The sequence below is a fragment of the Bos taurus genome, chromosome 2 (assembly GCF_002263795.3).
Source record: "Bos taurus isolate L1 Dominette 01449 registration number 42190680 breed Hereford chromosome 2, ARS-UCD2.0, whole genome shotgun sequence".
NCBI classification, from domain to species: Eukaryota; Metazoa; Chordata; class Mammalia; order Artiodactyla; family Bovidae; genus Bos; species Bos taurus.
Genome location: NC_037329.1, coordinates 95,638,323 through 95,653,844, shown reverse-complemented (window position 1 = coordinate 95,653,844; position 15,522 = coordinate 95,638,323). Strand labels below are relative to the sequence as shown.

At 42.0% G+C, this 15,522-nt stretch overlaps 1 long non-coding RNA gene across 2 annotated transcripts in view; it reads right to left on the bottom strand.

Moving 5' to 3' along the window:
* The window catches only part of LOC100847666 (uncharacterized), a 32,469-nt gene extending 17,328 nt beyond the window's left edge, over positions 1–15,141 (bottom strand). For both annotated transcript variants that reach the window (XR_003031182.2, XR_003031183.2), the window contains exon 1: positions 15,059–15,141. This is a non-coding gene — a long non-coding RNA (uncharacterized lncRNA). The remainder of the gene's footprint in view (positions 1–15,058) is intronic.
* Positions 15,142–15,522: the final 381 nt, after the last annotated feature.

Genomic DNA, 15,522 nt, shown 5'->3' with positions numbered 1-15,522 from the left:
TCCTTAGTGAAATAAATCTGACATTGACCTAAACCTATTTTAGCACTAGGCTTTGGTGTAGTCTATGCATAACTTGAGCAAAGAAAGTTTGGGCACCATTTGTTCTTTACTGGTTGAAACTGTGGCTTGGGGCTTGTAGACCATGTTTTATTAATTCTTAAGAAACTGAATATGGTCCACTGTGTCTGTGGATGGAAGTTTTATTGCAAAAACTGTTTACTGTTATGTAAGTCTGTTTCATACAACCATGTGAGTTGGTTCAGCTACATATTTACAACCTCAAGCTTTTGCTGGGTCCTCATTGCAGCCATAATCCTATGCTTCCTTTCCTGATCATTCTGAATAGCCTGGCTCATGACATAACCTACTGAAAGTGAAAGTGCTGGTCACCCAGTAATGTCCAACTCTTTGCAACCCCGTGGACTGTAGCCTGCCAGGCTCCTCTGTCTATGGAATTCTCCAGGCAAGAATACTGGAATGGGTAGCCATTCCTTTTCCAGGCGATCTTCCTGACCCAGGTACCAAACCTGGTCTCCTGCATTGCAGGCAGATTTTTTACCATCTGAGTCACCAGGGAAGCCCATAGCCTCCTAATTCACAGAATACACATATCCTGACCAGCAAGAACTCCTTCAACTTCTTTTTTCTGTCATATATAAACAGTGACAGCCACACCCTCCTTCTCTCCAAAGTCCTCCTTTGTTCAGCCTAGCCTCTCTAAGTGAGCTCTGGGTTGCAGACACTTCCACTCCCATCTCCTAAGGGGGCTCAGTTCAGGGTGCTTTACTAGGTGCTTTCAGTCACTCCTTTTCTATTGGTTTCTGCCCTCAGCACATACATACACTCAATTTCCCCCCATCTTCAAAAATATATATACAACTTTCCCTTGACTGAGAGTGTCCTAGCTACTGTAAGACTCCTTTCCATATATAGTCATAAGTGTAGCTTATTCTACTTCCTTATGTTTCATTTATAACTTAGCTTAGCTCAACCTTACTTCCATCCCCATCAGTAATCATGAAATACTTTCACCTAAATCATTTAGCGTCTTCTAAACTCCAAATCCAATAGGGTTTTTGTTAGGCCTCTGATTATTTGGCATTCTGGGGTGTTCGCTTAGAGAAAAATCTTCCACGTGATCTCTTTCTCACATCCCACATCTGATCCAACAGCAAATTCTGTCAGCTCTACTTTCAAAATCCATCCAGAATTCAACTACTTCCCAACATCCCACTGCCACCTGGTCCAAGTTACGATGACTTCTTGCCTGGATTATTGCAATGGTCTCTTAACTGGTCTCCCAGCCCCTGCCCTCACCCTCCTATACCCTGTTATCATCCTGCAGCCAAAGAGTTTCATGCTTAAATTAGGTCATGCTATTTCTCTCCTCAACCCTCTCCAATGACTGTCAACTCACTCTGAGTAACAAAGTTCTTAGTAGAAGCCACAGGGCCCTACAGGATCCTCCCCTTATTCCTGTTTTTAGCTCTTACAGTTTCTCTTGCCTCTCCCAGACCAAGACTAGCATAAAGATCACAAAAATTGTCTGGGGTGCAAAATTGAAGAAGGTTCCCTCTCTCCATCTTGTATGTCATTCTTAAAATGATTATTGACAACTATGGACAACTTCTTAAAATCCCTAAGTTGCCTGGTTTACCTTTAGTCTCTTTGACTTTCTCCTGCATTCATCCTCACGCCCATCTAAGCAGCATGCTGTAATCACGCAATGGTCAGGTTTTGCTGTGCTGATATGGCGCTAGAGTGCTTGAGTTCCGTTTCTAGAACCATGTGGCCCTAGACAATTATTTCAACATTCTAAGCTTCGATTTCCTCATTTGGAAAATTGAAATAATAATGTTTACTCTGTAGTGTTGTTGTCTGATTAAATAAGTCATATAAGCATTTAGCATGATGCCTGGCATACAAGTGCTCAGTAAACATTCATTATTATAGTAATAACAACATCATTCCTCCTGTGTGCATCCACTTAAAGCCCACTGTCCTCTCTAGTAAACTAATTGAGTTTTTCCAGAACAACTGCAAAACAATTCCTGATAGAAATGAACTGATTTTGTCTTTAAAGGCAAAGAAGAGGAATGACATAGTTCACATTCCTTTTCTTACAGGAAAAATGTTAAGGGTCACACTTTTGCCAAGAAACTTGAAGACCAAAGTTAATTAAAACATTATTCCTAGAAAGAAAGAGGAACATGACATTCACAAAATTCCCTTATCAAATCACATGCTGAAGTTATACAGTATCAATGACATACAAGATGGAAGAGAAATTATAATCACATGTGTGAGGACCAGCAGAGATTTTTACTTGGCACATAGTGGGCTGAATCTTGGCATATGAGTGGTATATATGAATGAAGTGTTTGATGACTTTAAATTATATTTTTCTAAAACTCCAGGCTACTGGGAGGGAATTTGTTTAGCTAACAATGATTTTGTGAGTCATTCTATGAGATGCACTAGTAGGGTTTATACTGATGGAACACAAGCTGTGGGCTCAGCAAGGAACTCTGTGTGTTCCTTCTGCCTAGAATATTCTTCAGATTCCATCATGACGGTCTCCTTTTTATCAGTTAGGTTCCAGTGCCTTAATCTCCAGGAGTCAGAACTCCTAACAGTCATTCTCCATCTCATTACACTGTGTTATTTTTTTTTTTTTTCTCCAATTTTATTTTATTTTTAAACTTTACATAATTGTATTAGTTTTGCCAAATATCAAAATGAATCCGCCACAGGTATACATGTAGTTGCAGTCAGAGAAGGGAGTGTGGTCATCTTTCTGCTTCTTTTCTACTCTTCCCTCTGCATATATCTAACCTTGCTTTCTGACACTACAAGTGTTGAAGCTCAGGGAAGTACTTTGTAAATGGTCAATGCTTTCTCTTTCCCTTCTGGACACTCTCCTGGCTTCTTTGGAGACGCTGCTGGTGTTCCCTTAACCTGAAGTTCCCTTCATAAGTGAATAAATTTCTACTGTGGCAGTGGATGGGAACCCTAGGAGAAACCTAGACGGTGTATTAAAAAGCAGAGACATCACCTCCTGACAAAGGTCCATGTATTCAAGGCTATGGTCTTTCCAGTAGTCATGTACAGATGTGAGAGTTGGACCATAAGGAAGGCTGTGTCAAAGAATTGATGCTTTTGAGCTGTGGTGCTGGAGAAGACTGTTGAGAATCCCTTGGACTGCAAGGAGATCAAACTAGTCAATCCTAAAGAAAATCAACCCTGAATATTCATTGGAAGGGTTGATGCTGAAGCTGAAGCTCCAATATTTTGGCCACCTGATGCAAACAGCCAACTCAGTGGAAAAGGCACCCATGCTGGGAAAGATTGAAGGCAGATGGAGAAGAGGGCAACAGAGGTTGAGATGGTTGGATGGCATCACCAATTAAATGGACATGAACTTGGGCAAACTCTGGAAGATAGTGAGGGACAGCGAGGCCTGGTGTGCTGCAGTCCATGGGGTCACAAAGAGTCAGACATGACTTCATGACTGAACAACAACAAATGGAAACCCTCAACCTGGCCTCACTGCCTAGCTACAACAACAAAAATATCTCAAGTCAGTCTCCTTTTCCTGCTCTCTCAACCCATTTTCAGGCAATGAATCTTTTCCTATCCCTTTGGTGTGGTAGCATTGGTCTTATATTTGGAAACAAATTTTGGGAAGGAGGGTCCATCTTGCAAGGGACCCACAAAAATTGGTACAGTAAGCAGGGTGACCACATTATTTAATGTGTTTGACATTAGTATAGCCCTCCTAGCTCTCTTATGGTTGCTGTTTACATGATATACCTTTTTCCATCTGTTTACTTTCAATTTACTTGTATCTTTCAATATAAGGTATTTAATGTCTTCTACCAGCAGATAGTTGGATTTTGTTTTTTGTTTTTTAAATCCAATCTGATAATCTCTTTTTGATTAGATTGTTTAACTCATTCATGTTCAATGTTATCATTGATATAGTTGGACTTACATCTGACATTCTGATGTTTTGTTCTCTGTGTCTCATGTCTTTTTTCCTGTTGTTTTTCTATGTCTATTTTACTACCTTTTTTTTTTTTTTTTTAGAAAGTAGACTCAGGATGGGGAACACATGTATACCTGTGGCAGATTCATTTTGATATTTGGCAAAACTAATACAATTATGTAAAGTTTAAAAATAAAATAAAATTAAAAAAAAAAAAAAGAAAGTAGACTTTATTTTTCAGAATAGGACTCCGGGAGTTGGTGATGGACAAGGAGGCCTGGAGTGCTGTGGTTCATAGGGTCACAAAGAGTCAGACAAACTAAAAAGTGACTGAACTGACTGACTGACTACATTTATAGAAAAATTTAGAAAATATTAGAGTCCCTATATATGCCACCACTAATTTTCCCTATTGGTAACTTCTTACATTAGTATAATACATTTGTTACAATTAAAGAACCAGTATTCCCAGTGGTAAAGAATCTGCCTGCTAATGCAGGAGATGCAGTTTCAATCCCTGGGTCAGGAAGATCCCCTAGAGAAGGACACGGCAATCCACTCCAGTATTCTTGCCTGGGAAATCCCATGGACAGAGGAGACTGGCGGGCTACAGTCCACGGGATCACAAAGAGTCAGATATGACTTAGCAATGAAACAATGACAACAATTGATATATTAAGTAAATTCCATAGTTGATTTAGATTGTCTTAGTTTTTAAAAAAATTTTTAAAAGCTTTTTAAAAATTTAAGCTTTAAAAAACTGAAAGCTATCATTTTGGCCACTCAAAAATGTACAGTTCAGTAGCATTTAGTACATTTATATTGTTGTCTACCCATCACCACCATCCATCTTTTCATCTTCCCAAACTGAAACTCTGTACCTATTAAATACTAGCTCCAACCGTCACTCTGCTCAGCCCCTGTCAACCACCATTCTGTTTTCTATCACCATGAATTTGACTAACTAGCTACCTCATATAAGGAGAATTATGAAATATTTGTCCTTTCATGTCTGGTTTATCTCATTTAGCATCATGTCTTCAAACTTCATCAATGTCAAAGTTTTCTTCCTTTATAAGACTGAATAATATTCCACTGTTTGTGCATACCAGATTTTGTTTATTCATCTGTTGATGACCAGTTGGATTGCTTCCACCTTTTGTCTATTGGAAGTAATGCCGCTGTGAACATGGGCACACAAATATCTGAGTTCTGCTCTTGACTCTTTTGGGTATGTACCCCAGATTTCCTTAGTTTTTACTTATTTTCTTTCCTCTATGATACCATCCATGATACAACATTATATTTGGAAATATGAACATATATTTGTAACGAATATACAAATTTGAACATTATATTTGTAATGTAATACAATATTATATTAGTTTCCTCTTAGGAGTGACAGCTCTCAGACTTTCCTTATTTTTGATGATCTTGATAGTTTTGAAGAATGCTAAGATGCTCCTCTATTGAAATTTGTCTAGTGTTTTTCTTATGATTAAACTGGCATTATAGGGTTTACTTGATCATAGAGATCAAGGGCCGTTTTCATTACATCATGTCAAGATACATACTATCAGCCTGACTCATCATTGTTGATCTTGACCTTGATCATTTGGCTGAGATAATGTTTCTCAGGTTTCTCCACCATAAAGGTACTCTCACCTAGCTGTATCTTCTATATTGATTCTTTGGAAGGAGGTCAGCAGTCTACACGTAGGGAATGGGAAGTTAGGTTCCCTCATTAGGAACAGAATATCTACATAATTTATTTGGAATTCTCCTGCCAGGAGATTTTTCTCTTCTCCCTATTTATTTACTTATTCAATCATTTTTATATCAGTGTGGGCACATGATATTTATTTTTATGCTATGGGCTATAATCTAATGCCATTTTATTTATTTATTTTGCTCAAATGATTCTAACCTTGGCCACTGGGAGCTCTCTCAATCGGTTCCTATATTCCTTTGGCGTATCTCTATCAATGTAGGGTTTTAATTTATTTTTTAGCACTTCCTTATTTCTGTCATTGCAAAATACTCCAGGTTCATCTTGTATATTTCTTGCCCCTGTCCTAGAATCAGTCATTTGTCCAAGAAAATCCTGTTTCCTTTTGGTTGAGAAGGGTATTAGAAACCAAGATCTGGGAGCTAGGTGTGCTTATTACTATTGTTTTGCATGTCTCACATTTTTTTTTGTTTTTTTTTGGAAACTGAATTTCTTGGTAGTATATTATAGCAACTCTAGATACCAATTCCCTTCCTTACTCCCAAGGGATGGTGGTGGTTGTTGGCTTTGTCAGTTGTTGATTTGTTTAGTGATTTGGCTGAACTAATCATGTGGCATCTATTTCCCCCTCAATGGGCAGCCCCTTTAATCCATACTTACATTTTCCCCCTTGTTTTTGCTTTTAAGCCTGTCTACCTAAGGGCTTCACTGGTGGCTCAGACGGTAAAGAATCTGCCTGCAGTGCAGGAGACCTGGGTTCAATCCCTGGGTCGGGAAGATCCCCTGGAGAAGGAAATGGCAACTCAATCCAGTATTCTGACCTAGAGAATCCCATGGAGAGAGGAGCCTGGCAGGCTGTAGTCCATGGGGTTGCAAAGAGTCAGACACGACTGAGCAACTCACACTTTCACTTTTCTTTCTTCACCTAAGTAAGGGTCATCCCTAGGTCTGGGTTGGCATAAGCCACTTATTGGCCAAAGGTAGTACTTATCCCCCTTAGCCAGTCAGATTTTTGCTGTATATTTTATGACATCCATGTGGCTTCGAGGCTGCTATTACAGTTCAGGGAATTTGTGTTTATTGCCCTATGTTCAGTGAAGGACTTATAGCTTGGAGCTTCTTTCTCTGATTGTTCCCAGGAGGGCTCAGCCTTGGGGATGCCCATAATCTGCCAGTTTGTTAGGGGCGAGTGTGATTTTAGTTTTAAACCTAGGTGTCACCCTGGATCAGAATTCCTACTCTTCATGGTTTGGTCAGGGGGTATATTTAAGCCCCTTGTGCCAGCAAGGCTTCCATCCTGGACTCTGACTGCTCCCAGGAGGGCTTTTCCTGGCTGCTCTTTTCCCAGTTCTCTCTGTTAAACTTCTGGCTGCTCTGCTGTTTTGCATGTCTTCAGGAGCTATCCTTCTCCTGTTAATTACTCTCTACCAAGATCTACAATTACTCTCTACCAAGATCTTCACTGGTGGCTCAGAGGTTAAAGCGTCTGCCTCCAATGCGGGACACCTGGGTTTGATCCCTGGGTCAGGAAGATACCCTGGAGAAGGAAATGGCAACCCACTCCAGTATTCTTGCCTGGAGAATCCCATGGACGGAAGAGCCTGGTAGGCTACAGTCCACGGGGTCACAAAGAGTCAGACACGACTGAGCAACTTCACCTTCACCTTCAAGATCTCCAATGTTTCTTAAAACACCCTTAAGCATAGAGATCTCTACTTCCTTTTCCAAATGATTAACACCCTCAGGCAGAGTTTCAGGATCCTTTATCCTTCAGGTCCGCCTCACCTCCTGGGTGGGACCCTCATGCTGCTACACTAGAACTCTACTCCAGTTCTATGAGGGCACTGGTTGGGGATGGGGCAGTGCCAGCCCCTGGCCTTCTCAGCTTGCCCTTTCTGAACGGAACCTCTATAATGGAGCTGGGGCAAGGGTGATCAGGGTCCTTGTACTTTCGGTGAGCTACAACTGGTGCAGGACTTGGCAAGGCGCCCCATCCCCTAGATCTTTCTTCCTAGGAATAGAGCTTCTGCAACAGTGGGCTAGTGTATGAGAAATGTTGCTGGCAACATGCCACTCCTGGGGTGAAATCATAGCCCAGACGGTGCACTTTAGGGAGAGGAGGCCCCTCTCTTCTTTGCTGCACATGCCCAGGATATGGGAGTTAAAGGAGCAGATGGTGGCAGACATGTCATAGATGCTTGTTCTTATGCAATTCAGCAGATTATTTTGCATGAGTATTTCTCCTTTTGCTCTATGCCCTTAAGATAATTTCCAGAGACATTAAATGATTTTACTTTAATTTTTGTAATTTTCTGTATCTAAATTGTTGTGATGCTAGGGAGAATTCACTGGGAGTCCCATTCATCATATTTTAATGATCTTTTACACCAACAATATGTTCCCTACCATAAATACTTGACACAGTCTTCCACCATGTTAATGTTGCTGCTGCCATGGATTGCTTGGTGGGGAGTGGGGTCTGAGAAACAATGAGAATGCGAGAGCTATGAGAGAGCTAAGGAAAGAACCAGCCCTACCACCACTGGGGAAGGAAACAGGTTTTAATTTTATCAGGGGCTTCTGATTGTAATTCAGGTTGATGATCATCACCCTGGTCTTCTTACTACATTCATTCTAGCCTTCTGGGGATCCTGATATAGCCATCTGATGTTTCCTCAGGCATCTGAACTAATATCAGCACCAAATAGCATCTGTTCACTGTGAGGAGAGAAAATGCACTCTAATTGTAGCAGGAGGAATCTGGGCTAAATGTGAGGAGATAGTCCCTGATCAAAAGCGTCAGCCTGAGAGGTCTTTTTCAAGTGAAAATCAGATCATGCCTCTCTGCTGCTTCAAGCCCTCCAATGGCTGCCCAATGCAATTAGAATAAAGTCCAATCTCCTAACCAAAACCTACATTTCATTTCACTCTCTGTCATTCACATGGTTCAGTAACTCGGCCTTTCTTTCTGTCTTTCAAGTCCACCAGGCTCGCTCCTACCCTAGGAGCTTTGCATTCTCTACCTGGAATGCCCTTCATCAAATCTCCACATGGGTAACTGTGAGCAACTGTCTTAATTCCAAGTTTACCTTCTCAGGAGGACTTCCTGGACCATGATATCTAAGGTAGGTTCCCCACACCCCCACTTTTTATTGTTCACTATTCCTTATTAACCTGCTTTCACTGTCCTACTAGAGTGTAACTTCTAGGAAGCAAGAATCTTGATGAATCTTAGTTATGCTGTCTGCTCTCGCCTAAGTACTAGAAGTGCTTCCTATCCAGTGGGAATTTAATAAATCCAAAGAATAAAAGGAGGAATGAAAACATGGGTGGGATGAATGTCCGTGGTTTTCTTTTTAGATTTTAAATAAATGAATAAAATACTCTCTTGATGTCTCAGAAGAAGGGCCTAGATGAGATTTCATGTTGAGCTCTTGCAATGCAAGAATTCATTTTTACTAGCAGAAGAGTGCTTTATAGAAAGTGGCAGCCTGAAGTGTTTTCCAGGGAAGTAAATCCTCCAAACAAGAACAATTCAAAATATATTCAGCTATTCAGTTGTTTGGGTCCTGGTTTTTAGTTTCACTCTGGCCCCGAGACAGTTTCATGTACACTTGTGCCCTGTTTTGTTATAACACCCAAGGACAGGCACAGTATGAGGATAGCTCACTGTTGACCTCATATACTTGTGATTGAAATAACTTTGAATATTATGACTCATGGAAGACACAGAAACCCCGAATAATGCTGGCTTTATCAACTGAAACAAATCCTGGTTCCTTTCTATTTCGTCAACCAATTGCATTTGGTGTTTCTAGTCTCTTTTAGTCTGAAACTTATCCCACCCCCCCTTTTCCCCATGACATCACTTTTTGAGAAGCTAGGCCAGTTATCTTGTAGAACTTCCCAAATTCTGAATTTTTCTTATTGTTCTATTGTGATGTTCCCTCTGTTCCCTATACTTCTTGTAAACTGGAAGTTAGGTCAAAGGTTTAGTTCAGTTCAGGTTGTCAAGAGCTCTTCAAAAGTGATCCATACTGCGTCATAGCAGGAGGCATGGAAGGTTAGGATATTCTGCTACTAGTGATGCTAAAGTTTTTAAAGTTCTTTAATTTCAGTGTTTCTATAAGAAAACAGTTTATGTTTTGGACAGTAGAGAGCTCCTTTGTACTAAAAGTAAGGTGATTTGCAGCTTACAAAATAGACACAAGCAACAGTTTGCAAGAGTAGTCTAAAATGATGACTCATTATCCATTATTCCATCAGTGATGGGGGAGACACGACTGGATGTCAAAGGGACTTGAGACATAGCTGAGGTCACACTACCTCTGCCCTGGAGGATGAGCAAATTGCCATGTGTCCTGGATCCTGGCAATAACTTCAGGGAAGTGGACTTGGGAGTCTGGGGGACACCCGGTAAAGGGGTTAGGAGGTTGGTAGTAAAGTTCAGTCAGCTGTCCCCATTGCTCTTCCCCTAAATTTTAGGAAAATCTTCAGGGAAATAATTAAACAGCCAGAGTGGAAATTCTGGCCCTACTGCTTGTACTGCTGTTATTTCAAGTGCAACGACTTTACATTTATCTATTTGATTTAAAAAACTGGTTCTTGCTTTAAAAAGCTTCGGGGCACCAGAACAGTAAAATTGTCCAATAAAATACTTAAATCAGTTGACAGCACCACATTTAAAAACACAGTGTATCACAAAGTAACATAAATGCCATGACCAGTATGAGATTCCCTTTGGCTACACAAATTTTTAAGGACAGGCTTTACAGTGGATTTAACACATGTAAACCTGCATCTGGTTGAACCAGTGAAGGCAGATGGCATGATAGCAAAGCATGTCTTCACGGTTCAACCAGACCTAGGCTGAACAAGGAGGGGAGCTAATAAAAATGCAAAATTACTATCAAAGCTAACTTTTGATAGTGCATTGGGCTAAGAGACTCACATTCCGTGTATCATCTAATTGTCGCAACAAAGCTGTAAAGGAACTGTGAACTTATCCTCATTTTACAGGTGAGTAAGCCAAGGCACAAACTGAGACACAGAGAGGTTAAGCAAACGTTCCAGTGTCACTGCTTGATGATAAAGCTGGGATTTGAACCCAGACATGTTGGTTCTAGAAGCTATACTTTTAATGTTTTAAATTTCTACTGCAAACTGACTGCATTCATTCATTCAATCACTTAATGACTATACAGGTGCATGTCCATGGGCATGCATCTTACTCTGTGCCAGGCATTTCATTTTCCTGGGCTCAGGAATGAAATGAAAATCCAAAACACACGGGGCTCCTCAATTCAAGCTGACCCTAAATAGTAAAGGCTTGGGATTTGTAGAGAAAATCTGATGAGGGGGCCACATATCAGCAAGTCATGTAACTGCTAGTGGAGGCATTTCAGGTTAGGAAGTCTTTCCAGTCTAACCATTCCATGGGCTCTCTGTTATTAACATTTACTGGCATTTTGGAGGTCTGTTAAAGTTGATCACAGTGTAGACAACGTACAAACATAAGAACAGGCTCAAGGAAGCTACTGTTACAAGAAAGCAGTGATGGAGGAAGGCTCACGAGGCAAGAGGTTTACTTGAAAAGTATCTCCCATATGAATTGCTCATGTTTGCTGTGTTTTCTTTCAAGAACAGAAACTAAATAAACATAATAAGAAAAATGCCCACTTTAACAGAACACATTTATGCTTCCATTTTGGACAAAAGAATTTTTTATGCGGAGATAAGGTGGCTTATTTCAGAGAGGGATGTTTCAACAATAGCAATGCAAACAGAAGAGACTTCTTTTCATTTGCAGTGTCTGATTGAAAGCTTATCAAACTTATACAAGTGCACAGACTATGAGGTGAAAACACACTTGATTTTTTTTTTTTTAAGACCAATAAGACAGCAACATTTGTCATTGTTTTGGACTTTATAGCGTTCAAACTGCTTTCAGATACTTTATCAGAAATAGTGTATGTGTATCTTTTCATCCTCACTGGATTCTCTTATCCTCACTCACCTCCTGGCCTGGACTCAGCTCCTTGTTCTGAGGAGCTGCCCTTCCTGAAGCTGTGGGGCTGTGGGGTGTCACCACTGTGGTCAATCTTCCACAGGCCTGGAGACTTTGGCTCTTTCAGACATTTTCAGACTTGGACAAACTTTCAGACTATGCTCTTTCAGAAGGACGTAGGAGTAGACTTTCTGGGTACTTTCAAGGGGTAGAGGCATGGGGCAATCCGGAAGTACGGGGCAGTAAGTTTTTCAGTGGGTGAATATTCATCATGCCTCATCTTTCCTTGATGGGTTGTCTCCAGGTCTAGTTTCTCCATGGATATCTCACATAATCCTGCAAATATATCTGTCAAGTAACTGGTGGTGACACGGTGGCTTCACATGAAGTGCTGGTCAATGCAGTAACGCATCATCTTTTCATTTCTTCCTGTTTTTCTTGTCTTGTTTCCTTTTGCCTTCAATCTGGATGCTCTAGGATTGTACCGTCTAAATAAAGCACCAGTACTTAATCCCTGCTTCAGGCTCTGTTAGGTCTCATACACATATTTATTTCAGACTCTCTCCGCACTTTGAAGCAGACAAGTATGTTAGTGTTAGTCATAAGATGAGAAAACTGAGGCTCAGAAAGTTTAAGTGATTAGTCTGAGATTACACTCATTTATGTGTTCATTCATTCACTTATTTATTTAACAGACATTTCTCAAGCACATTCTGTATGCTGATGGAGTCTAAGACAGACTAGGCTTCTGTCTTCATGGAATTTAAATTTTAAGTTTGAGGAGACAGATGGCATGTAAGTACCATTAATGTCTGCTAAATGAATGAATTAATGAGCAAATGAAAGATTCTTATCTTTCCCAGGATGACTGACATGAAAGTGTTCATCACTCAGTCAGGTCTGTCTCTGCTACCCCATGGACTATAGCTCACCAGGCTTCTCTGTTCATGGAATTCTCTAGGCAATAATACTAGAGTGGGTTGCCATTCCCTTCTCCAGGGGATCTTCTTGACCCAGGGAATTGAACCCAGGACTTCGAGAGATCAAAAAAACATATCAAATCTCAAATTATTTTCCCCATATTTTTGGGGGTACTATTGCTTTATTGTTGCTAAGTCATTTCAGTCGTGTCCGACTCTGTGTGACCCCATAGATGGCAGCCCACCAGGCTCCCCCGTCCCCGGGATTCTCCAGGCAAGAACATTGGGGTGGGTTGCCATTTCCTTCTCTAATGCATGAAAGTGGAAAGTGAAAACTGAAAGTGAAGTCGCTCAGTCATGTCCGACTCTTAGCGACCCCATGGACTGCAGCCCACCAGGCTCCTCTGTCCATGGGATTTGCCAGGCAAGAGTACTGGAGTGGGGTGCCATCACTTTTTATAATACTTATGCTTAATTTGCCATGAAGTAATCCATATTTGTTGAGAGCCAAATGATTACTACTACTACTACTACTACTACTAAGTCATTTCAGTCGTGTCCGACTCTGTGCAACCCCATAGATGGCAGCCCACCAGGTTCCCCTGTCCCTGGGATTCTCCAGGCAAGAACACTGGAGTGGGTTGCCATTTCCTTCTCCAATGCATGAAAGTGAAAAGTGAAAGTGAAGTCGCTCAGTTGTGTCTGACTCTTAGCGACCCCATGGACTGCAGCCCACCAGGCTCCTCAGTTCATTGGGCTTCTCCAGGCAAGAGTACTGGAGTGGGTCGCCACTGCCTTCTCCGAATGATTAGTAGGCTCCTTTTAGGACAACACAGGCAGAGGGAACAAAGGTATGAAGACAACCAGGTGTAAACAAGCCCAGTGACTTCAGAAATAGAAAGAAGGCTGGTGCAGCTGGAAGTAAAGTGTGAGAGGGAGAGAAGTGTGGGATAGGGTAGAATGATGAGCAACAGCCAGGGCATACAGAGTTCTGAATATGGGTTATGGCTTATCATAAAGGCAGTAGGAAGCTACAGGAAGATTTTAAGTGATATGATTAACATGACTGCTAAGTGGTAATTCTCAGACTTTCTGACTCTTGGACCTGAAGACTTCTACATGAAGCAGGTGTCAGAGTTTGGACTAGAAGGCAAGCTCTGAGGCTCTGACTTTTGATGGAGTGAAGCAAGTTTCATAATGATGACTCAGCTATGAAGCCCTCTGGTGATGCAGAAATATGTCTCCAATGGCACACCTTCCAATACAATAGATGAAGCGGCAGACTCATGGAGTCACTTCCACCCAAACAGGCCTTTATTGTTCCATTTATACACTGGGAATGATATAACCTCTTATCCAGTAATGAGGTGGAGGGGCAGAGACCTACACGTCCTTGGGAGCAGGGAGCATGTGACCTCGGGCAGCTGAGAATCATCTGTGGTTCAAATCAGTCTGAGTAATCCAGGCATCAGATAGGGAGTGTCTATCCTGATAATTCCACAAGTGAAAATTATGATATTGCCTTGTCTAGTGTAAGAGAACTGGCTGATTATATTCAGTGACAAGACAGGTGTCAGCATGGGTTTCACATTGTTTTGGACATCATCCAGAAAAGTCACAGGCAAGATAAGTAAATGCAACCTGATTAATAAAGTTCTGCTTAATTTTTGTTTGTTATTTTTGTATGAAAAGGATGATGGATTTTCCTACATGGGAGGCCTTTGCAAGGGACTCTGTGATCCTCAATAAATGGGCAGGGGACTGCCAGTATTGGGTCACTGTCCTGAAGAGAATTCAGGACTTATCCAAAGGCTTGAAGCTTGGCTCCCCCTTTACCTCTCAACTTCTATTTCCCTAAAAGAGAATGCCAGCCTGGGGACACAGCTCCCCTTTTCCCTAGGATGCCTCCCTCTAGGAACTGTGGACTTTCAGTCCTCAAGCCTTTGCTAACTCAGGAGCCCTGTGCCTTTGCATCGCGAGTCCCCAGTGTGGACACCCCTTAGTTCCCAGCCCATTCTTTCTTCTGACTTTGCAGCTCTCAATCCAATAGTTTGCCTTGAGGCCAGCAAAGACTGTCCTTTTTGAGCTGACCACTAAGTGACATTTCTAGTGATGTTACTAATGTGTAGTCATCTGCTCCCTTTCTTCTCCCAAAAGCAGTCGGGGAGACAAACATTGCAGAAAAGAGATTATGGGAACTGACTGGTGATCTCGTAGGTGGGGGAAGGGAGAGAGGAAATTGAAAACGAGGTGAGCTTGGTGGAGCAGAGGACGTGGAGAAGACGCCCAGGAAAGCTGATAAACAACAGTGTCTGCGCATCGCAGAATCACACCTTCTCTGAGTCTGCTGTTTCACCAGCCTGCCCCCACCAGCCCGGCGCCTCTTAGCAATTCCCCAGCTGTCAGCTCCCTACCTGCCTGGCTCTGGCTGCTCGGCTCAGAGCTGCTCCCCTGGGCCTCTCGCTGGCTTGTCAGTGGGCTGCGTCAGCATCACGCCACACTGTCTCCCGTTGGCCCGGTGATCAACGCCTGACGGGCCGGCCCTCTCTCCCTTCTCAGCTGGGGCCAATGGGAGTCAGGGGAAGGTTTTGGTTACAAATGAAAATAAAATAAATAAGTCATACTCCTGCACTCAGGAGTCTGGGAGAAACATCTTCATGGACTCGTAAATCTTTCCTTTTAAATTTGTCCTTCTCCTTCTAGATGCCCCTCCCAACCCCCTGCACACCCTTGGCTGCCCCTCAGAGTGCAGGGAATGCAAAATGCAAGGCTTGGGCGTGGGCTAGCTGTTAGTATCTCCCCCTCCGCAAGAAGCCCCAAAGGCATTTGTGCTGTGCTCTGTGTGTGTGTGTGTGTGAAGAGAGGAACCAGCTAAACA